This window comes from Heptranchias perlo, chromosome 1, assembly GCF_035084215.1.
Source record: "Heptranchias perlo isolate sHepPer1 chromosome 1, sHepPer1.hap1, whole genome shotgun sequence".
NCBI lineage: Eukaryota > Metazoa > Chordata > Chondrichthyes > Hexanchiformes > Hexanchidae > Heptranchias > Heptranchias perlo.
Genome location: NC_090325.1, coordinates 140,791,815 through 140,814,324, shown reverse-complemented (window position 1 = coordinate 140,814,324; position 22,510 = coordinate 140,791,815). Strand labels below are relative to the sequence as shown.

General features: G+C 41.6%; 1 protein-coding gene across 4 annotated transcripts in view; it reads right to left on the bottom strand.

Annotated features, from left to right (window-relative positions):
• fbxw7 (F-box and WD repeat domain containing 7) overlaps window positions 1–22,242 on the bottom strand; it is a 227,470-nt gene extending 205,228 nt beyond the window's left edge. For 3 of the 4 annotated variants that reach the window (XM_067992013.1, XM_067992022.1, XM_067992030.1), the window contains exon 1: window positions 22,223–22,241. The gene's annotated coding sequence lies outside the window, so the exon portion shown is untranslated. Of the gene's footprint in view, window positions 1–22,222 lie in introns of all 4 variants that reach the window. The other variant, XM_067992005.1, reaches the window with a different exon arrangement.
• Between the last annotated feature and the right edge of the window lie 268 nt (window positions 22,243–22,510).

The following is a 22,510-nucleotide window of genomic DNA, read 5'->3' as shown; positions in this document are numbered from 1 at the left end:
GAGAAAAAGAGAAACACTTTCCATAAGTAGAGATGAGTGGTAGTTGAAGGAAACCACATAATTAGAGGGACTGATTGTCTTATTTTGAAGCTTTGACCAGGAATACCAAATGATGTGTTGCCTCCCAATTACATCACAAAAGAGTACAAATGTAGATCTTTCAGAAAGAGTTTAAGGAGTTGGATTCTAGATTGAAGTGCCAAATCTTAAAAGGTAGCAATCTTAAAATTACTCTGTGCCATGCACTGGATGAGATAGGAGAAACAGATTGGATGCATTGAATGCCGAGAAATATGGTGTAAATGGGAGTGTTTCAGATTTGCAGGACACTGGGAGAAGTTCTGGGACAGAGGAAGCTCTACAGACACTCCCTAAATATCCTCAAACAGGGTAAATAGAACAATGGGGAAGGCTTAATCTAGCACAATAGGAGGGAGGGGCAATTCTTAGAGCATTCAGTGAAGAATAAGTAGTGATGGAGAAAAGCTGTTAAAATAGCAACCTCAGGGATGGCATGGAGTTATTTGGGCAGATAGAAGGGTTAAAAAGGTGAGCAAAGAATAAGAAAAAGTGAATTGAAGACTATGAATGCATCAGGATTTCAGTGTTTATATGTAGTTATGCAAAGCATGAGAAATAAAGTTGTGGAACTAGAAGCACTAATTAAACCTTGCACAAACATGGTTTCAGCCAGGGTAAGACAGGGAACTATTCTTGGCTATAAAATTTTCAGGACAGATTGAGTTGGGGGGGGGGGGGGGGGGTGGTGTGCGAAAGAGGTTGAATGACCTTATCAAAGAACTGAATTTTTCTCCCAGCCCTAGTGGGGACAGCTCCTCAGTGAAACAGGACTTCCAGCCACCTACATCCCTGTCCCCAGCCCATTTCCTAGGGTAAGAATCATCACCATATTGGACACACTGGGGCACCCACCTAATGTGAGAGATGGGGGGGAAGTTGCAGTGGCATTTGTAGTGCCACTTGAAGAAATTACACTTTTTTAAAAAAACAAGTTTGAAGTTTTGAACTTGGCATTTTGCAAAATGTGATTGATCACTGTGATCGACTGCAATAGGAAAAATGGTAATTTAAATGTTAACCCCCATCAGCCCATAGGAACGCTGGAGACCAGAGATGCAGAGGCATCCCTTGCACACAATGTTGTTAGGGTGCAAATAGTTGGCAACACATCATATAATGTCATCCTGTCATTTGTGTCCCATTATAATAGCCTGCTTATATTTAAGTGGATGTATCACACACCTGACACCACTTGAAGCAAAAAATCCCAGTGAAAGTCAGCAGTACGACCCCCACTCAATTTTCCTCCCTGGCCCATGCCAGCATAAATGAGGAGAAAATTCAAGGATACGACTTCAGCCAAAGAAAAGAAAGTTCTCACTGATGATGGCCTGACAGTCAATCTGGGTTGTGTTAATAAGGGATTTGTTGCCATATTTGGAGTACATTATAGATAACTGAATAAGGGAAAGTAAATAGTGGATGAAATTTGTTGGCAATTTGAGAGGTTTGTAATTCTAAGAAAGTTGTAACAATGGGGGACTTTAAACTACCTTAAGATAGACCAAGATAAAAGTTTGTGCTACAATGGGAAAGGGTATTAAGAATAGATCCAGGACTTTTTTCCCCCTTAATCACTACATTGTATGTCCAATAAGGAAGGATGCAGTGCTAGATCTGATCCTGGGTAACTAAACAGGACAAGTAAGCAATCTGAATCTATACTTGGGCAATAGTGATCACATTAGAAATATACAAAGAGGAGGATGTCAAAATTAAAAAGTACTGGATTGGACCTAGCCCAGATCAACTGGTTTGAAAACAAATGCTAGATAAAACAGCCTAACAGCAGTGAGATATTTAAATAAATAGATAAGATACAGGTTAAGTACATTCCAACTACGCACATCAAAGGTTGGGGGTGCACGGATAACCCAAGAGAAAAAGAGAGGTTTAAAAACAGTACAATAAATATAGGGAGATAATGCAGGAAAAAGTGCAGATGGGAAGTAAAATGGTACGCTAAGAGAGTACGGAAGTAGACCAATAGTCAATATAAAGGAAAATAGGAAGGGCTTTTATAAGTACTTAAGCCAAAGAAGGAGTGAGACTACAGAGATGAAAGGGGAAATCATGTAGTTGGATGTGAGGGAATAGCAAAAATGCATAAATATTTTACCTCAGTTTTAACAGAAGAAAGTTAAAGTGGTACTGTAAGGTGTATCTCAGAAGAATATGGAAGAGCTGCCACTGGTGATAAATTTTCAAAGGGAAACTGTATTAACAAAAGCTAATAGAATAAAAGTAGAAAATTCATCAGGCTCAGATGGTATGCATCACAGAATACTTAAAGTAGTAGGGAAGAGATAGAAGGGGCACCAACCATAATTTTGCAAAAACCTTTGGAGAGGGTTATAAATGTTACACCCCTGTTCAAAAAAGGGATAAGCCTTGGTTGCAGTAAACTTCTAGACTCCATAATATGAGATGAAATTAGTGAAAATTTAGACGGGCATGGGCTAACCTGGGACAGTTGACATGGACTTGTAAAGGGCAGAATGTGCTTAACTAGTTTAATTGAATTTTTTGAGCAAGTCACAGTAATTACACAAAGGGAATTTGGTGGATGTTATAAATTCATTTTCAAAAGGGGATCCTCCTCAGATATTCCTTTGATGGATGTTATAAATATGAATTTTCAGGAGTTTGATAAGGTACAACATAAGAGATTTGTTACAAAAATTAAGTCACATTGTACTAATGGGAATGTAACTGCATGGATAGAGAGATGGTTACAAAGCAGATGGCCCCAGGGACCTGTTCTGTGACCAATTTTGTTTTGAATTTATATAAAGGATTTGGTGTAATTTGATGTAATTTCTGTTATGTAATTATGTGCACAAGATCCCACAAACATCAATGAGATGACCTTTAGACTGGAGTCTTCGGAGCAGTTACAAAATTCTCTCAGTTCTAAGTATTGACTTGGGGGAAAAGAAAACTTAAAATAAATTTTTAAAGCTTTTGACAAACAGCATAAACTATTACAGAAATTTATAATTCATAGTGTTTGAAGACACAGTTAGCAAGAGAGAAGAGTATACATCACACTCCCACTTACATCAATTCTTTAAAAAAAAACAACATGCAGTTGGAATGGGGCTGCAGGCAGAGCTGTGAATGAGGCCAAATTATTTACAGGGAGCAGGTCTGTGGCAAATGGGGGAAAGAAGACAGCAAAAGAGAGCAGCATAGCAGCCAGTGAGGGCAAGATCATTGCTGGGAGAATGGCACAGTGGCCAGCAGGTTACCGTAAGCACTTTCCTATTTGGAAAACCCTGTATTATAAAACAGCACTCTCCTCAGAGGCTCCCTTTCATGCCACTCAGCACCTGAAAGGGCAGGGGGAAAAAAAGCAACGTGGGGGTTGCAAAAGAGGCAGAAAAGAGAGCATGTGAGCATGCAAGGCAAGGTGGGACAACAATGGGTGGAGACTAAAGGAGGGAGAAAGAACAGAACATGGTGGAGAAAACACAAGAGGGAGTGGAAGAAAGAGAGAGCGAGAGAAAACAATTAAATCAGAAGATGATAACGAGAAAACAGAAGGGAGATGTGAAGCAGCAACGCAAGGCAGGTAAGAGAACGTATGCGCCGTCTCAGGATTAGCTACACCACAGGAGATCCAGCAGTACATATTGAAAGTCTGAGGCCTATCACACAGCTCTTACAAGCAGCATTTACTTTCAGTACCACTTTTCCAATTATGTTTTTCATGCTGTTGGTCCTCCCAATCCAATGGGAGCAGGAGGTCTCTCTTGTTAATTTTTCTCAGCCTTGCTCCTCCTGCACCTAGTTCCCCATCATTTTTTTTTGAAAGCACCTAAAGCAATCAATGCCACATGACATGCACACTCATAAAAGACCAGATCTGTGGCACACTAAGCAAGGCGTTCAAATAATTTTTTTTATTCGTTCATGGGAGGTGGGCGTCGCTGGCAAGGCCAGCATTTATTGCCCATCCCTAATTGCCCTTGAGAAGGTGGTGGTGAGCCGCCTTCTTAAACTGCTGCAGTCCGTGTGGTGAAGGTTCTCCCACAGTGCTGTTAGGTAGGGAGTTCCAGGATTTTGACCCAGCGACGATGAAGGAACGGCAATATATTTCCAAGTCGGGATGGTGTGTGACTTGGAGGGGAACGTGCAGGTGGTGGTGTTCCCATGTGCCTGCTGTTCTTGTCCTTCTAGGTGGTAGAGGTGGCGGGTATGGGAGGTGCTGTCGAAGAAGCCTTGGCGAGTTGCTGCAGTGCATCCTGTAGATGGTTCACACTGCAGCCACAGTGCGCCAGTGAAGGGAGAAAATGTTTAGGGTGGTGGATAGGGTACCAACCAAGCTGGCTGCTTTGTCCTGGATGATGTCGAGCTTCTTGAGTATTGTTGGAGCTGCACTCATCCAGGCAAGTGGAGATTATTCCATCACACTCCTGACTTGTGTCTTGTAGATGGCGGAAAGGCTTTGGGGAGTCAGGAGGTGAGTCACTCGCCGCAGAATACCCAGCCTCTGACCTGCTCTTGTAGCCACAGTATTTATGTGGCTGGTCCAGTTAAGTTTCTGGTCAACGTTGATGGTGGGTGATTCGGCAATGGTAATGCCGTTGAATGTCATGGGGAGGTGGTTAGACTCTCTCTTGTTGGAGATGGTCATTGCCTGGCACTTGTCTGGCGCGAACGTTACTTGCTACTTATCAGCCCAAGCCTGGATGTTGTCCAGATCTTGCTGCATGCGGGCACGGACTGCTTCATTATCTGAGGGGCTGTGAATGGAACTGACAGTGAACATCCCCATTTTTGACATGATGGAGGGAAGGTCATTGATGAAGCAGCTGAAGATGGTTGGACCAAGGACACTGCCCTGAGGTACTCCTGCAGCAATGTCTTGGGGCTGAGATGACTGGCCTCCAACAACCACTGCCATCTTCCTTTGTGCTAGGTATGACTCCAGCCACTGGAGAGTTTTCCCTCTGCTTCCCAATGATTTCAATTTTACTAGGGCGCCTTGGTGCCACACTTGGTCAAATGCTGCCTTGATGTCAAGAGCAGTCACTCTCACCTCACCTCCAGAATTCAGCTCTTTTTGTCCATGTTTGGACCAAGGCTGTGATGAGGTCTGGAGCCAAGTGGTTCCTGGCGGAACCCAAACTGAGCATCGGTGAGCAGGTTATTGGTGACTAAGTGCAATTTGATAGCACTGTCGACGACACCTTCCATCACTTTGCTGATGATTGAGAGTAGACTGATGGGGCGGTAATTGGCTGGATTGGATTTATCCTGCTTTTTGTGGACATGACATACCTGGGCAATTTTCCACATTTCCACGGGTATAAAAGTAAGGACAGAATGGATGATTTTAAAGTGGGGACTGAATGATGTCTGAGTGCCCTGATCATTTTATTCTATTCTAGTCGAACTCAGGTGTTGCACATAGGGAGTCAAGACCACGGGCTGGCTTCATGTGGAGTGGGGGATAATTGTATCAGGCTACCCCATTTTTAAATTATCCATTCTGTGCATACTTTTATATAATACTTCAATTTTATATCATTGCCTACAGTTAAATAGTAAAAAGTGATGTAAATTTACTGAAGTGGAGTTTGTGGGAGCGTAGGAATTCTCTGCAGTACAGGCTAAGAAGCTGGGGGATGCAAAACTCAGGCACCACAGCTACATTGCTCGCAGAAAGGTCAAAGTACAGCATGACAATTTTACAGAGGCAGTTCCCATTATTGATGTCAACATAATTTATAATGCACAAAAAAGTTGACAAAAAAGTGAGAAAAATGTGATAACAGGAAGTAAAGTTTGATAGACAGGAATTGTTTGCAGATACAAGATTTTTAATATACTTGGTAGATTTATACTAATCCACTAACTTATAGCAGTCCTTACTGGGTGTACTTCCTCTAATAGGAAGTGGAGAAGAGCCTAGCGTGAGCTCTAGCGATACTAGGACCAGTGGGAGAAGCAAGAGCATCGATTTCTCCCCACGAATAATCAGATTGCTGTATTTTTGACAAGCAACAAACATTTTCTGTAGGCTGCAACGTTAATTCCAGGAAGTGAAAGGTACAACACTAAAATCATTTATAAGAACAGTTTATAGACAGTGGAAAAAAGGGTAAGAAATAATCAAATTAAACAAATTACAGAAAAAAGGAAAAAAAATTCAACATTTTTTTAATTAAAGTTTTTTAAAAAATGACCAAAACTATTAAAATGAGTAATGTGACTCCACATTTTTAAAAGTTAATTTTTAGTTGTTTGACAGTCATTAAGACTTACCCCACTGTTAAAACTTAGTTTAGACCTGGTATTTTTAAGCATACCTGTTTTGTGGTGATATTGCTGACTTTTCAGCTGGGCAATTTGGCGCTGGTCCCTTGTTTCCACTGATTCCAGCCGGTGATATCCCTTTAATTTGAAGCTGTCATAAAGCCTGAGAACCTGGAGGAGCAAGTTCCAGATTTCCACGTTTCACTGTGCATCTGCTAGTGCCAGAACTTGGTCCTCGATTTCACCACTAACAACGGTGAATGTTCTTAAGCTTACCGTTATTTTCTAAGCTATTTCTGAGCCAATATGTAAGGCTAGTAAGGGATATGGAAAACAAGAAATTGGAACTCAAGAGACAAAGCTGCCATGGCACACAAAATGGCAAAGCAGGCTTGATGGGCCAAATGAGACACATTGTTCAAGTATTAGATTTAATACTGCTTTCAATCTATTAGAGATACAAGTATTCTTGGACAATTTATCCCTCACCTGGGACCACAGTATACTATGCAGTTGGGCAAAATGAAATCAGCCTGCAAGAGTAAGGAACATGCTCTCACTTTCATGCCTCTGCTGCTCGAACAGCCACTAAGTGCATATGTTGCCTAACCGCCTATATTCCCCCCTTCTCAAGCCAGCTAAGATCAGGAACTCATTAGTGGCTCATCTAACGTAAAATTTTCCCATGTAAATTGCTGATTTTCAATGGTGGTGAAATAGAGTATTACATATAAAAAGGTCTGTATGATGCTTATTTATGAGGGAGGCAGTAACTTGAATTTATATAGTATCTTTATCATAAAAAAGTCCCACGGTGTTTCACAAATAGACATAATGAAATCAGATGCCAAGCCACGAAAGAAGAGCTTATGGGTGGGGTGACAAAGTTTGATTGAAGAAATGGGTCCGAAGGAGGTTTTTAACGGGTGGAAAGAGCGGTGCAGAACATAAGAACTAGGAACGGAAGTAGGCCATATGGCCCCTCAAGCCTGCTCTGCTATTCAATCAGATCATGGCTGATCTTCGATCTCAACTCCACTTTCCCGCCCGATCCCCATATCCCTTGATTCCCCTAGAGTCCAAAAATCTATCTATCTCAGCCTTGAATATATTCAATGACTCAGCATCCACAGCCCTCTGGGGTAGAGAATTCCAAAGATTCACAATCCTCAGTGAAGAAATTCTTCCTCATCTCAGTCTTGAATGGCCGACCTCTCATCCTGCAACTATGCCCCCGAGTTCTAGACTCTAGCCAGGGGAAACAGTCTCTCAGCATCTACCCTGTCAAGCCCTCTTAGAATCTTATATGTTTCAATGAGATCACCTCTTCTAAACTTCAGAGAGTACAGGCCCATTCTACTCAACCTCTCCTCACAGGGCATCCCAGGAATTAATCTAGTGAAGCTTCGTCGCGCCGCCTCCAAGGTAAGTATATCCTTCCTTGGATAAGGAAACCAAAACTGTATGCAGTACTCCAAGTGAGGTCTCACTAAAGCCCCGTACAACTATAGTAAGGCTTCAACCCCCTGCAATAAAGGCCAACATGCCATTTGCTCTCCAAATTGCCTGCTGTACCTACATACTAACGTTGTGTTTCTTGTACAAGGACACCCAAGTCTCTCTGGACACTAACATTTAATAGTTTGCCACCATTTAAAAAATATTCTGTTGTTCTATTCTTCCTACCAAAGTGAATAACCTCACATTTCTCCACATTATACTCCATCTACCACTTTCTTGCCCACTCACTTAATGTGTCTATATCCCTTTGCAGACTCTGTGTCCTCCTCACAGCTTACCTTCCCACCAGCTTTGTATCGTCAGCAAACTTGGATACATTTCACTCGGTCTCTTCATCCAAGTCATTAATATAGATTGTAAATATTGAGGCCCAAACACCGATCCTTGCAGCACCCATTTAGTTACAGCCTGCCAACCTGAGAATTACCCATTTATTCATACTCTCCGTTTTCTGTCCTTTAACCAATCCTCTATCTATGCTAATATATTACCCCAACCCCATGAGCCCTTATCTTGTATAACAACCTTTTATGTGGCAGCTTATTGAATGCCTTTTGAAAATCCAAATATACTACATCCACTGGTTTTCCTTTATCTACCCTGCTAGTTACATCTTCAAAAAACACGATTTCCCTTTCATAAAATCATGTTGATTTTCTAAGTGCTGTTACCACATCCTTAATAATGGATTCCAGCATTTTCCCGACGACCGATGTCAGGCTAACTGGTCTAGTTATTCCCTATTTTCTCTCTCCCTCCCTCCCTTCTTGAATAGCGAGGTGATATTTGCTACCTTCCAGTCCACTGGGACCGTTCCAGAATCTAGAGAATTTTGGAAGATCACAACCAATGCATCCACTATCTCTGCAGCCACCTCGTTTAGAACCCTCGGATGTAGGCCATCAGGTCCAGGGGATTGTCGGCTTTTAGTCCCATTAGTTTGTCCAGTACTTTTTCTCTAGTGATATTAATTGTTTTAAGTTCCTCACTATTTTTGGTATGCTTTTTGTGTCTTCTACTGTGAAGACAGATACAAAATATTTGTTTAACGATCTGCCATTTCCTGATTTCCCCATTATAATTTCTCCTGTCTCAGCTTCTAAGGGACCAATGTTTACTTCTGCTACTCTCTTCCTTTTCACTTACTTGTAGATCCGATTTTATATTTCTTTCTAGTTTACTTTCATATTCTATTTTCTCCCTTATCATCAATTTTTTGGTCGTCCTTTGTTGGTTTCTAAAACTCTCCCAACCCCAGGCTTATTACTCTTCTTGGCAACATTATAAGCCTCTTCTTTCAATCTAATACTCTCCTTTACTTCTTTAGTTAGCCACGGATTAGCCACTTTTCCAGTGGAATATATATCTGTTGAGAATATTGAAATATTTCTTTCAATGTTGGCCATTGCTTTTCAACTGTCAAACTCTAACTTAATTTCCTAATCTACCTTTGAAAACTCACACCTCATGCCTATATAACTGGCCTTATTTAAGTTTAAGACTCTAGTTTCTGACTCAAGTATGTTACTTTCAAACTCAATGTAAAATTCTATCATATCATGATCACTCTTCCCCAGAGGTTCTTTTACTGTGAGATTACTAATTAACCCTATCGCATTACACAATGCAAGATCTAAAATAGGCTGTTCCCTGATTGGTTCCATGACGTTTTGCTCCAGGAAACCGTCTCGAATACATTCCATGAAATCGTCTTCCAAACTACCTTTGCCAATTTCATTTGCCCAATCTATATGCAGATTAAAGTCCCCCATAATGACTGCATTTCCTTTGTTACTAGCTCCCATTATTTCATGATTAATACTCTGTCCAATGGTATTGCTACTATTAGGGGGCCTATAAACTACTCCCACCAGTGTTTTCTGCCCCTTGTTATTTCTAATTTGCACCCATATTGATTCTAGTTCCCGATCTTCCAAGCCAAGATCCTTTCTTACCATTGTCCTTATATCATCCTTTATTATTAGGGCTACACTCCTCCTTTTCCATTCTGCCCGTCTTTTCTAAATGTCATGTAGCCTGGAATATTTAGTTCCCAACCTTGGTCATTTTGCAACCATGTCTCTGTAATGGCTATTAACCCATTTGTCTCTATTTGTGCAATTAATTCATCTATCTTGTTACGAATGCGCCGTGCATTCAGATAAAGATGATAAAGCATGCAGGAGCAGAGGGGTTTCGAGAGTTTCAAACAGTAGGAACAAAATCGCTGATGGCTCTGCCACCAGTGGATCGAAGGGAGTCCAGAGTTAGAGGAATATAGGGGTGAGCTTAGTGCAGGACAGCATATGTGCAGAGCTTTGGACAAGTTGGAGTTTATAGAGGGTGGATGATGGGAAGCCAGCAAGTAGAGTGTTAGAGCAATTGAATCTGGAGGAATCTCAAAAACACGTTTACGGGTTTCAGCAATGGAGGAACAGAGGTCGGGTGATGAAGAACAATTCTGCCCTAAGTGGATAGAAGGATCCATGGTGATGGATAAGATATGGGGTCAAAAGCTCATCTCAGGGTTGAACAGGACACCAAGATTGTGAATGATCTGGTTCAGCTTGAGTGAATGTCTGGGTAGTGGGTGGGGTCAGTGGCAAAGGACCGGAAATGATTCCTTTTGTCTTCCCCATGCTGAGGTGGAAGTGGCAGCAATTCATCCTTAATTACACTGCGATTTACAGTCCAACATTTCATCCTCCGGAAGCGATGCAGACGCACACACATTCTCGTGTAGTTACTCTTTTTAAGAAAAAGAACAAACTTCCATTTCATGATCTCAGGACATCCCAAAGTGCTTACAGCACTTGTGGAGTGGGGTCTTAAGGGAGACATGGCAGTAAATTTGCACACAGCAAACAGTAATGAGATTAATGATCAGATCATGTGTTTTTTTTAAAAAAGTGATGTTGCTGAGGGATAAATAATGGCCAGGACACTGGGAGAACTCCCCTGCTGTTCTTCAAAAAGTGCCATGGGATCTTTTATATCCATCTGAGAGGGCAGACGAGGCTTCATTTAGCGTCTCCTCCGAAAAACAGCACATCTGATCGTGCTGCTCTCCCTCATTACTGTGCAGCACTGAAGTGTCACCCGAGATTATATGCTCAAATCTTCAGAGTGGGATTTGAACCCACGTCCTTCTGAATCAGTGGCGAGTGTGCTACCACTGAGCTACAGCTGACAAATAACAGGGAAGCAAATTTTGTGTTTTAAAGCACAACAAAACTTAGCTGGGGACTGTATTCAAGACATAAAATGCACTCTAGTCAGGCAAAAGACCAAGTGAAGATCTGTAAGGACCCTAATTTTCTATCAACCACACAACGTGATGGAAACACTACATTTTTGATTGCATGAGTTGGCCTCTTATAGAATCAAACAGAGCTATTTGACAGTCCTATTAGGCATTAAACCTATGGTGCACACAAGAGGGTAAAAATGTAGGTTGTGACAGCATTTTATCTGACTTAATTCTTCTAAGCAGCTTACTTTGCTCCATTTTCATGCAATTGACTGTAGTATGCTCCTGCAGAAAGTTTACATATACATTAACTTGTCCATTGATAGACTTAAAAAAAAAATCAGTCGGAGTTGGCAGGGTGGGTGGGGGGGGCCTCAAATTTGGAATGCAGCCTATATGCTCATATGGTGATATCTATGGTGGCATGAAGACTCCCAAGTTAGAAAGTTCCTAAAATTGTGTTTCGTGTTCAACTCATGCAGAGGCGAGAGAAAAGAAAGTAAGATTTCTCTGAGGGGCACCATGAATAAAAGAAGTCAATTTGAGCATCTAAAATAGTGAGATACCTTCTATTGATGTGGAGAGTGTATTTGAGTCTATTGAAGCTGAGAACCAAATACACGTGTGAAACCAGTGAGTGAACTGCATATGATTATGTACTAATGCAAGCGTCCATCTATAAAAATGCAAGGCCCATACGCAAGAAAGCGAGATTTTCATAGGCAAAAGAGCGGGACCATGTGATGCCCTATCCTCCTTTTCCCCTCCTTTTCCCCCGACATCAGCCTGATTCTATTGGTCTCCTCATTCTTCCCCGAGCTTTTATAACCCTCCCCCACCCCAAACTTTTCAGGCTTGCTTTTTCTCTTTTGCTCTCTTTGTCCTAAGGTGCACTTTCTCTTTCCCCTTCTGGGTTGTGTGTCTTTCTCTTTGGTCATAGCACATCTTCAAAAAGATGCTATTATCTCCTAGAATACAATCCCTGCTTCAAAGATATTTCCTGTGAAGACAAGCAGTAAGAGAAATCTAGCTGGTGCTACTAAAGCAGCATGGGGAGCAGCAGGGTGGAGAATGTTTCATCTCTTGAAAATTGCTGGGCTTGGTAAAGGCTGCTACTTGGATGCTCAAAACTGTTTATAGTTCTCCACACCAACTAAATAGCTTGAATGTGCTTTAGCTGGCTTTGACATAAGCACAAAGGCGACGGGAATGAGCAGGAGCATTGTGGGCTGAATTAAGCAATTTACGCGCCACATTTGGTTCATGGGTTGCATCCTCAACATCACTAGTTAGTCCATAAATTGGCACTGAGCACAGTGGAGTGGGGTCTTATGCAGAGCTCACATAGTCTTTGCCCTCGCACAAAAATAAAGCATCTCAAGCTGCTGTTGCGCACTTCCGAATGGTTGGTTTTGGATCAACTTTCCTGTCCTGTTGGTCTGAAAACTGTGTTGGAAAAGGAGAAGAAAAACCTAGCAGAGAATAGTATAGATTTTTTTTTTAAAAAGAGGTGAATGGAAAGAGCACGGAAAGTAGGTGCCCTTAAAGCAGGATCTTATTGTGTGAAGATGCAGACACACACCTGTATGCAACTACTCTATGCCATAGCCCACAGAACCCTACTATGCTATAAACTGATTTTCTTCTTACAATTATTCTGCAGGCTCCCAAAACCGATGTGTTTTCTTTTCATCATTTTCTTTCTTTGTGATTAAATTATTCCTTTTATTTAAAAAGAAAAAGTACCTGTATACTAATGTCCATGAGAGATGGTGCAAGAGGGAGGGATTCAAATTCCTGGGCCATTGGAACCGGTTCTGGGGGAGGTGGGACCAGTACAAATTGGACGGTCTGCATCTGGGCAGGACTGGAACCAATGTCCTAGGGGGAGTGTTTGCTAATGCTGTTGGGGAGGGTTTAAACTAATGTGGCAGGGGGATGGGAACCGATGCAGGAAGTCAGTGGGAAGTAAAGTGGTGACAGAAACAAAAGGCAGTAAGGGAGAGTGTACAAAACATGACCAGACAGATGGTCTGAGAAAGCAGGGCAAAGACCAAGGGAAGTCTAGATTAAACTGCATTTATTTCAATGCAAGAAGTCTGATGGGCAAGGCAGATGAACTCAGGGCATGGATGGGTACATGGGACTGGGATGTTATAGCTATTACTGAAACATGGCTAAGGGAGGGGCAGGACTGGCAGCTCAATGTTCCAGGGTACAGATGCTATAGGAAAGATAGAGCAGGAGGTAAGAGAGGAGGGGGAGTTGCGTTCTTGATTAGGGAGAACATCACGGCAGTAGTGAGAGGGGATATATCCGAGGGTTCGCCCACTGAGTCCATATGGGTAGAACTGAAAAATAAGAAGGGAGAGATCACGTTGATAGACCCCCAAATAGTCAATGGGAAATTGAGGAGCAAATATGTAAGGAGATTACAGACAGCTGCAAGAAAAATAGGGTGGTAATAGTAGGGGACTTTAACTTTCCCAACATTGACTGGGACAGCCATAGCATTAGGGGCTTGGATGGAGAGAAATTTGTTGAGTGTATTCAGGAGGAATTTCTCATTCAGTATGTGGATGGCCCGACTAGAGAGGGGGCAAAACTTGACCTCCTCTTGGGAAATAAGGAAGGGCAGGTGACAGAAGTGTTAGTGAGGGATCACTTTGGTACCAGTGATCATAATTCCATTAGTTTTAAGATAGCTATGGAGAATGATAGGTCTGGCCCAAAAGTTAAAATTCTAAATTGGGGAAAGGCCAATTTTGATGGTATTAGACAGGAACTTTCAGAAGTTGATTGGGAGAGTCTGTTGGCAGGCAAAGGGACGTCTGGTAAGTGGGAGGCTTTCAAAAGTGTGTTAACCAGGGTTCAGGGTAAGCACATTCCTTATAAAGTGAAGGGCAAGGCTGGTAGAAGTAGGGAACCTTGGATGACTCGGGAGATTGAGGCCCTAGTCAAAAAGAAGGAGGCGGCATATGACATGCATAGGCAGCTGGGATCAAGTGGATCCCTTGAAGAGTATAGAGATTGCCGGAGTAGAGTTAAGAGAGAAATCAGGAGGGCAAAAAGGGGACATGAGATTGCTTTGGCAGATAAGGCAAAGGAGAATCCAAAGAGCTTCTACAAATACATTAAGGGCAAAAGAGTAACTAGGGAGAGAGTAGGGCCTCTTAAGGATCAACAAGGTCATCTATGTGCGGAACCACAAGAGATGGGTGAGATCCTGAATGAATATTTCACATCGGTATTTACGGTTGAGAAAGGCATGGATGTTAGGGAACTTGGGGAAATAAATAGTGATGTCTTGAGGAGTGTGCATATTACCGAGAGGGAGGTGCTGGAAAGTCTTAACGCGCAACAAGGTAGATAAATCTCCGGGACCTGATGAAATGTATCCCAGGACGTTATGGGAGGTTAGGGAGGAAATTGCGGGTCCCCTAGCAGAGATATTTGAATCATCGACAGCTACAGGTGAGGTGCCTGAAGATTGGAGGGTAGCAAATGTTGTGCCTTTGTTTAAGAAGGGCGGCAGGGAAAAGCCTGGGAACTACAGACCGGTGAGCCTGACATCTATAGTGGGTAAGTTGTTAGAGGGTATTCTGAGAGACAGGATCTACAGGCATTTGGAGAGGCGGGGACTGATTAGGAACAGTCAGCATGGTTTTGTGAGAGGAAAATCATGTCTCACGAATTTGATTGAGTTTTTTGAAGGGGTAACCAAGAAGATAGATGAGGGCTGTGCAGTAGGCGTGGTCTACATGGACTTTAGCAAAGCCTTTGACAAGGTACCGCATGGTAGGTTGCTACATAAGGTTAAATCTCACGGGATCCAAGGTGAGGTAGCCAATTGGATACAAAATTGGATTGACGGCAGAAGACAGAGGGTGGTTGTGGAGGGTTGTTTTTCAAACTGGAGGCCTGTGACCAGCGGTGTGCCTCAGGGATCGGTGCTGGGTCCGCTGTTATTTGTTATTTATATTAATGATTTGGATGAGAATTTAGGAGGCATGGTTAGTAAGTTTGCAGATGACACCAAGATTGGTGGCATTGTGGACAGTGAAGAAGGTTATCTAGGATTGCAACGGGATCTTGATAAATTGGGCCAGTGGGCCGATGAATGGCAGATGGAGTTTAATTTAGATAAATGTGAGGTGATGCATTTTGGTAGATCAAATCGGGCCAGGACCTACTCCGTTAATGGTAGGGCGTTGGGGAGAGTAATAGAACAAAGAGATCTAGGAGTACAGGTTCATAGCTCCTTGAAAGTGGAGTCACAGGTGGATAGGGTGGTGAAGAAGGCATTCGGCATGCTTGGTTTCATTGGTCAGAACATTGGATACAGGAGTTGGGATGTCTTGTTGAAGTTGTACAAGACATTAGTAAGGCCACACTTGGAATACAGTGTACAGTTCTGGTCACCCTATTATAGAAAGGATATTATTAAACTAGAAAGAGTGCAGAAAAGATTTACTAGGATGCTACCGGGACTTGATGGTTTGACTTATTGGGAGAGGTTAGATAGACTGAGACTTTTTTCCCTGGAGAGTAGGAGGTTTAGGGGTGATCTTATAGAAGTCTATAAAATAATGAGGGGCATAGATAAGGTAGATCGTCAAAATCTTTTCCCAAAGGTAGAGGAGTCTATAACGAGGGGGCATAGATTTAAGGTGAGAGGGGAGAGATACAAAAGGGTCCAGAGGGGCAATTTTTTCACTCAAAGGGTGGTGAGTGTCTGGAACGAGCTGCCAGAGGCAGTAGTAGAGGCGGGTACAATTTTGTCTTTTAAAAAGCATTTGGACAGTTACATGGGTAAGATGGGTATAGAGGGATATGGGCCAAGTGCAGGCAATTGGGACCAGCTTAGTGGTATAAACTGGGCGACATGGACATGTTGGGCCGAAGGGCCTGTTTCCATGTTGTAAACTTCTATGATTCTAATGTCACTGGAAGAACATTTATCTTATTTACATAGATGCCTGAGTATGTGCAATTGTAATTTAATTAACTGATTTACATTGCATGAACAACTTAATTTTAATATCAAAATTAACAAGTGTTCAGTTTATTAATACAGCATTCTTCCACTGGGGTGTATAAAAGACTTTAAAAGAAACAAACAAGTATGTGCATGTGACTGTTTGATCACAACCAACACAGTATGGTACGTCAAAACAAAAACAACTAGCATAGATTAATTTCTTTATACTTGAGTAATTTGTCAAATTCATTTCAATGGAGTCTACCTAAATCAAAATTTCTACCAGAAGTGAAAAGTTCGGTGACAATACTTCAACTAAATTGTACATGAACAAAAATCTCATATTACGTACATAATAAGTGTACACAGATAATATACCTGTAGGCATTTGACAACACTGAAATTATTCCACAAGTGAGGGAGAGTGCTAAAACTCACTTACCATTGTTACTTCAGAGTTTTGCTAGTCAGCCTCACTTGTGGAATAAAAATGGCATGCAGTGCTTCATTTATTTATTGCAGTTAAGTGAAACATTTTAATCTGTCATTTATATCCCATATACCTTTGGCCCAAACTTTTGATATTCAGGTTTGACATTCAGGGTACAGAGGAGATTTACGAGGATGTTGCCAGGGCTGGAGAATTTTAGCCATGAGAAAAGATTGGATAGGCTGGGGTTGTTTTCTTTGGAAGAAAGGAGGCTGAGGGGAGATTTAATTGAGGTGTATAAAATTATGACGGGACTAGATAGAGTGGATAGGGAGGACCTATTTCCCTTAACAGAGGATTCAGTGACCGGAGGCATAGATTTAAAGTAATTGGTCGAAGAATTAGAGGGGAGTTGAGGAGAAATTTTTTCATCCAGAGGGTGGTGGGGGTCTGGAACTCATTGCCTGAAAGGGTGGTAGAGGCAGAAACTCTCAACTCATTTGATAAGTACCTGGATGTGCACTTGAAGTGCCATAACCTACAGGGCTATGCACCAAGTGCTGGAAAGTGGGATTAAGCTGGATAGCTCTTTTTCAGCGAGCACAGATACCATGGGCCGAATGGCCTTCTTCGGTGGCATAACTTTCTATGATTCTATTCTAATATGAAAGAAGGTGCAGGATTGTTCAGTATCATACACAAAGTATACATAGAAATGCTGATAGCCCCTCTAATGGCACAGCACATTTTTCCATTGAGCAATTAAGTTGTAGACCAGGAAGGATCCCAAGTTTAACCTCTACTCAATGCAGAGTCAACTAATCTCTATGGGAGCAAGAGTAGGGGTGGTAAAAAGGCCATAGCAATGCTAGATTAGGGAGGTAACAAAAAGAGTTCCTTGTCTCATCACTATCCAGTGAGGTGCACATTTGCAGGCATCAGGTGAGGGGGCAGGTTTGGGCTTAGCTGTGATTACCCTCCCAACACCTGAGGCATATACATGAATAATGCTCATTTGGACAGTGACTGACACTATGGAACCTTAACAAGGACTTAGCACCTTCAGGATAGGGCAGGGAGAAAATTGGTCAAGTTGTTCCTCCAAAGTTACCAGTAAAGAATATGAAGCAACAAAACACAATTGCACATAAAAAATAATCTTACTAACTGGATGCCACCTTTTTACATTGCAGTGCTGTCTCCAAAGCACATCCCTAACTGATTTCAACAGTTAATTCCATTTGTTGGTGTTGGCTGGGTGTAAATTCCCTAGCTTGCCGCTGTTCTCTTCATCCCCCCTCCCCCATTTCTGCATTTACTCCAATAACCTTGTACCCTGCTCTTAGTCAGAGCCACAATTTTCCACTGTGTTTTACTCTGTTAATAACATTAACAGCTATCTTAAGTGTTTGGAAAATGTGAGTTTTAAAGTATAGAACGCTTTGAAGTTTGCATCTGCAGCAAGCATCTACACATCTACAAACAGCAAATGCAAACAAAACAAAATTTCAGAAAATAAAAAAACCATAGAAACAGAGGGTGAGAGTAGTAAACAGGCAGGCATACAAAACAACTTACTTGTGCAGGCTCAGTTCTTGGATCAGAATAATTTTATGCTATAGTATTGATTTTTGTAAAATTATAAACCTTGACAAAGGAGTTTGCTCCTGTCATTTCCAATGTACACGTGACCCGTTCTAGCAGTAGTACCATTGTTCAAATCCTTGGAGTTGCAATATCTATTGACATTTTCCATTTGCCATCCCCCCCCCCCCCAATAAATGATCACGTTTCTGATTTTTTGGGAGTGTTAGGTACTTTATTCAACTTGGTCCTCAAATAATGGGTTTTGTTTATATTGAGGAAAAAAGGGTGTAAAAGAAATGACAGCCACCCGTGGCTAAGTAAAGAAATCAAGGATAGTATCCGACTAAAAACAAGGACATATAAGGTAGCCAAACTTAGTGGGAGGATAGATGATTGGGAATTCTTCAAAAGACAGCAAAAAGTAACTAAAGGATTGATTAAGAAAGGGAAGTTAGATTATGAAAAGAAATTAGCAAAAAATATAAAAACAGATAGCAAGAGTTTCTATAGTTATATAAAAAGAAAAAGGGTGGCTAAGGCAAACATAGGTCCCTTAGAGGATGAGACCGGGAAATTAATGGTGGGAAACATGGAGATGGCAAAAATGCTGAACAAATATTTTGTTTCAGTCTTTACAGTAGAGGACACTAAGAATATCCCAACACTGGACAAACAGGGGACTCTCGGGGGGGAGGAGCTAAATACGATTAAAATCACTCAAGAGATGGTACTCAGTAAAATAATGGGACTCAAGGCGGATAAATCCCCTGGACCTGATGGCTTCCATCCTAGGGTCTTGAGGGAAGTGGCAGTAGGGATTGTGGATGCTTTGGTGATAGTTTTCCAAAATTCCCTGGACTCAGGAGAGGTCCCGGCAGATTGGAAAACTGCTAATGTAACACCGTTATTTAAAAAGGGTAGTAGGCAGAAGGCTGGAAATTATAGGCCAGTTAGCTTAACATCTGTGGTGGGTAAAATTTTGGAGTCTATTATTAAGGAGACAGTAACGGAACATTTAGATAAGCATAATTTAATAGGACAAAGTCAGCATGGCTTTATGAAGGGGAAGTCATGTCTGACAAATTTGCTTGAGTTCTTCGAGGATATAACGTATAGGGTGGATAAAGGGGAACCAGTGGACGTAGTGTATTTAGACTTCCAGAAGGCATTCGACAAGGTGCCACATAAAAGATTATTACTTAAGATAAAAAATCACGGGATTGGGGGTAATATTCTGGCATGGGTGGAGGATTGGTTATCAAACAGGAAGCAGAGAGTTGGGATAAATGGTTCATTTTCGGACTGGCAACCAGTAACCAGTGGTGTTCCACAGGGGTCGGTGCTGGGTCCCCAACTCTTTACAATCTATATTAACGATTTGGAGGAGGGGACCGAGTGCAACATATCAAAATTTGCAGATGATACAAAGATGGGAGGGAAAGTAGAGAGTGAGGAGGACATAAAAAACCTGCAAGGGGTTATAGACAGGCTGGGTGAGTGGGCGGAGATTTGGCAGATGCAATATAATATTGGAAAATGTGAGGTTATGCACTTTGGCAGGAAAAATCAGAGAGCAAGTTATTTTCTTAATGGCGAGAGACTGGAAAGTACTGCAGTACAAAGGGATCTGGGGGTCCTAGTGCAAGAAAATCAAAAAGTTGGTATGCAGGTGCAGCAGGTGATCAAGAAAGCCAACGGAATGTTGGCTTTTATTGCTAGGGGGATAGAATATAAAAACAAGGAGGTATTGCTGCAGTTATATAAGGTATTGGTGAGACCGCACCTGGAATACTGCATACAGTTTTGGTCTCCATACTTAAGAAAAGACATACTTGCTCTCGAGGCAGTACAAAGAAGGTTCACGCGGTTAATCCCGGGGATGAGGGGGCGGACATATGAGGAGAGGTTGAGTAGATTGGGACTCTACTCATTGGAGTTCAGAAGAATGAGAGGCGATCTTATTGAAACATATAAGATTGTGAAGGGTCTTGATCGGGTGGATGCAGTAAGGATGTTCCCAAAGATGGGTGAAACTAGAACTAGGGGGCATAATCTTAGAATAAGGGGCTGCTCTTTCAAAACTGAGATGAGGAGAAACTTCTTCACTCAGAGGGTGGTAGGTCTGTGGAATTTGCTGCCCCAGGAAGCTGTGGAAGCTACATCATTAGATAAATTTAAAACAGAAATAGACAGTTTCCTAGAAGTAAAGGGAATTAGGGGTTATGGGGAGCGGGCAGGAAATTGGACATGAAGCTGAGTTCGGATCGGTCAATGCCCTGTGGGTGGCTGAGAGGGCCCAGGGGCTATGTGGCCGGGTCCTGCTCCGACTTCTTGTGTTCTTTAGATTTGTGGTTGGGATCAGATCAGCCATGATCTTATTGAATGGCGGAGCAGGCTCGAGGGGCCGATTGGCCTACTCCTGCTCCAATTTCTTATGTTCTTATGTTCTTATGAAGTGTGACTGCTCATTATTTAATGTTGTCATCAACAGACTAACAAAATTTCAACAAAAAAAAAATTCTAGATATCAGAACATGTCTGTCAGACTGAAGAAGCCACAGCACACACAATGTTCAAAACTATATGATTTATATCTGGTGTTGGGACTCAATGCTACTGTCCTTCTAGCAAAAAAAACAGAATGCTATTAGTAGACACGGCTATCTCAATGAAAAGGCTTCAAATATACTGGGACGAAAGTTTTTAAGCCCATTTATGCCCATGCTATCGAAACGGGAATAACTCTGACTCAGAATATTCCCTTACTTTTGTTCAGAGAGAGGGATGAAGGATGCAGTCATGAATCTCAAGTATCACCAGCTGGGGAATGGGAGGTAGACGCATGGAGGAATTTAAATTCAAAGGGCTAATTGCAGCTATCTCATTCAAAAGCTAGTGTATTTGGTACATTTGATGTGGGGAAATTGAACAAAATCCACAACTGTATATCTCAATCTCTCCACTCCATATCACAATGAAAATAGCTCCTGCTATTTAACTTGTGTCCTAGATAAAACTAACATTTTCAAAAAAGGCAGTTGACAGTGCAGCAAACAGGTCCCAGCCTCTCCTTAAGAGAAATGACCCTGTAGCTACAGCCATACATGCACAGACTAACTAGTACTTCTTGTCCTCAACTTAACAGTTATAACTTTTGTCAAGAATTGAACAAAAAATGGTGTATCAAAAATTGATAGCTGTGAACAATTACAACCTTGAATTACTTGCTAATATCAATTACTTATAATAATTGATTTTACATGGGGGATTAATTCTGTTTTTGCCAGTTTTTTTTTATCCGTAGCAACTGTGACCAAGTTCTAAGCCCCTTATGTGCGATAACATTCACAAGAGGCAATTAACGACTAAAATGCAATTACCACAGCCTTTTTAAAATACACACACAGTCAGTCTTTTACTTGATCTTTACTTAGAAGTGAATGAATTTAAATTAATTTCAAACGTTTCTGCTGTGTACACTGTTGCTGCCAATATTAAATCTAATGGCTCAGAGTTCATATACAATAGATGGAAATAATTTTGCAAGAAAAACTGGTCAGTCTGGTGCAACAATACAAGTCAATATCGCAACATCTGTACTTTATTAAAATTTGCCTACAGAACCTTGAGAAAATTACTTTAATCACTTCAGTCTTAAAAGCCAGCATTCATAGCAGCCGAGTTGTTTGTTTTAACACTGTGTGTGTGTGTGTGTGTGTGTGTGTGTGTGTGTCAGTCAAACCTTATAAGTTAAGAAAATGCTGCAGGCTGCACAAAATGAAACAAGTCTCAACTTCCAGAAACTTAACACATATCTGAGTAATACCAATGAAAATATCAAATCACAGAATCCATTAAGGTGATGCACAATTCCAGCAGGAAGAACATGCTAGGAAGGTCAGTAAATCACCTGATCCTATTACAAAATCAATTACTGCAGTACATTTCCATTGCTCACAGACTGATCATGGCCAAATATGATATTGGATAGCTACAAGCAAGGTCAGAGAGAGCTGGAACATTTCCCTTAATAAACCTTTTTCATTCCGTCCTGCACCAAATATATTGGAAATCACTGTGGACATTTAATGAACTTGCATGCACTTACCTTTTGTTGGGTGGGCAATCCATTGGCAAGTCTCTCCAGTGGTCCTGATGTAAAGCTGCAAGACAGAAGATCTTTACAGCAGGTTGAGCGTCCCAGCCTCTTCATTAGAGAAGAAATGATACTGCAACCACAGCCACACATTGACTTACTCATGCAGGCAACCCTGACCAGATATTCTCAGTAAATCAGCATCAGTATCATCCCACGCGCATAAAATGGCCAAGTGCCTCGTTCCACGGCTCTCCAGCTTAAATCACTGCTGACAAAGAGAAAACCCCATAGTTCCTG